Below are 2,665 nucleotides of genomic sequence, written 5' to 3' on the forward strand. Positions count from 1 at the left end.
GGCAACTTATCAAGACCCTGTCTGGAAACAAAAACAAAACAAAGATGCAGGCACAGTGCCACACACAGGAGGCTGCGAGAGGACGGTGAGGGCTCCGGAGTGCTGGGATTGCAGGGGTGCGCCACCATGCCAGCTCCCCACACACACTTTTTTTGAGCCTACCTCCCCATAAATTGCCCAGGTTGGGCTTGAACTTGTGATCCTCCTGCCTTAGCCTCCCACAGTAAGGGAATTACAGGCAGGTGCCACCAAGCCCAGCTTGTGAAGAAAAAAACATCTTGGAAAACTGCAAACCCTGTAGTCAGTTCTACGTTATCGTTACCCAAGCAATAGTTTGAACCCATGGTAACGACCCCCTAAAACACGCCTGGCATACAGCCTGTGGGCTTGCTGTTTGGTCTACAGTCTGGTCTTTCCCCCTGGACTCTAAATTCTGTGAGTGCATTGGTTGTGCCTTACTCAACTTCATGCGTCCTACTGCTGTCTATGCGAAGGGGCGTAGTATTGCTATTGAACTGTGTCACAAGAGCTTTGTGACTTGGTTTGGTGCTGCAAGTAGAGCAAAGGCTCCGGGTGACACGGACACCAGGTTCATCTGAGGAAGATACAGGGTGTGAGTGGATTGGATGAAGCAACATGGGAACTGCAGTCTTTAGGAAAAGGAAATCTTAGGCTTGGCGGCGAATGCCTGTAATCCCAGCACTCGGGAGGCTGAGGCTGGAAGATCTATGTGAGTTCCAGACCAGCCCGGGCTACAAAGTGAGCTTAAGGCCAGCCTGAACTGCATAGTCAGACCTTGCCTCAAAAAGACAAAGACAAAAAAAGAACTACACCTACACCCCCATGCTCCCAAAACATTTTATTTTTAATTCACACATAGTAATTATACATATACATTGGGGATAGTGCGACATTTTAATATATGCATGCAATTTTTTGTGTGAATATACGCACTTATTTCTTGGGCAAATACTGAGGAATGGAATTTTTTTTGGGTTTGGGTACGTGTTTAGTGTTTGCAGATACTGCTAACTAACATGTCACTATGATAACGTAGGAGTTCTAGTTGTTCTACATGCTTACCAGTAGTTAGTACCAGCGCTTAGTACTGTCACTCTTCTTGCAATTAATAGATACTCCTTTTGTGATTTTAGAAAGCCAATAATGGGGCTGGAGGGAAATAGCTTGGTAGTATGGTACTTGCTAAGTTTGTGTCAGGACCTGGGCTTGATAACCAGCATTGCAAAAGCCCGAAGCAAAACAAAACAAAAGCCCAACAATATAAACATTTCCATGGGTGAGTAAGGAAATGTTGCCAGCAGCTTCCTTTTGCTTCCCAAATAAAACTCTTCAACAGGATCCTCAGCCCAGCACATTTCCTTTGTCTCCTTCACTCTGATTTCCCATGTCTTTTTAAAATGTGTTTATTTATTTATTTTTGAGACAGAGTCTTGCTGGTGAACTTCCGCTGGGATTATAGGCATGTGCCACCACACCTGGCCTTCCATGCCTTCTGAGATTTCATTTATTCAACAAACATGTGTTATCTACTATATGCCAGACGTTGGGCTGGGTGCTAAACGTCTACCGAAAACCAAAACGGACTGCTCTCTTGGAATTATGGTCAGTTTGGTACACAGACCTTGAACAAAAAATAAACTCACGAATACACCACCATACACGGTGATGAAGACAAGAAGCAGGTCCGAGAGAAAACTCTAAGCACCGGGAGACCCAGGCGCAGGGGTCAGGAAGGTGGGACGAGGAGCAGGTGGAAGGAGCAGCGCATGCAGAGTAATGAGGCTGGAAGAGCTTGGGGTTCAGGAACCTGAAAGTGGATCAGTGTGGCTGTGTCTTTTTTCCACTTTGTCTACTATTTAAAAATACTGTAGGGCTGGGAATAGAGCTCAGAGGCACAGCACCTGCTTGGCAAGTGCAAGGTCCTGAGTTGGATTCCCAATACCCCCCAAAAATACCATAGAGTAGGTAGCCTATAAACAAAGAAATTTATTTCTGCCTGTTCCAGAGGCTGGGAAGTCTGCCTGTAAGCTAGAGGCTGACTTTGTGTCTTGGGGGGGGCCACTTTCTACTTCCTGGATGGCAGGCCTCACACGGTGGGAGGGGCTAGGACGCCCTTGGGCTCCCTTTTATAAGGGCAGATTCCACTGGAGAAGGCTCTGCCCTCAGGGATCCATCACTTCCCAAAGTCCCATCTCCAAATGCCATCCAATGCGGTTACGATTTGTAGCAAGCTGGAACTGGCCTGAGAGAGAAAATTGCACAAAAAACAGGGAGAGCCACACTCAGGTAAGTTGGCCTTATGCTCTTTTATTCTTCCTAATTAATGTGGGTCTCTTCATGCTCTGCAAACCCAGGATTTACTTCCTTCAAGAAGCCAGCTCCCTCCCACACCCCTGCATTGTTTCTGTGTTCGTGTTCACCTTCTTCTCTGCAGTTCTTTAGTACTCTCTGAATCCACAGAGAGCTGAGCTACATCTCTGGCACCTCCCCACCACCTTTTCTTCTCTCTCTCTCTCTCTCTCTCTCTCTCTCTCTCTCTCTCTCTCTCTCTCTTTTGAGACAGGGTCTCTCTATGTAGTTCAGGCTGGCTGTGAACTCTATGTAACCTAGGCTGGCCTTGAAGTCACAGTGATCCTCCTGCCTC

The sequence above is a fragment of the Chinchilla lanigera genome, unplaced genomic scaffold, assembly GCF_000276665.1.
Source record: "Chinchilla lanigera isolate Chin_1 unplaced genomic scaffold, ChiLan1.0 scaffold00146, whole genome shotgun sequence".
Taxonomy (NCBI): domain Eukaryota; kingdom Metazoa; phylum Chordata; class Mammalia; order Rodentia; family Chinchillidae; genus Chinchilla; species Chinchilla lanigera.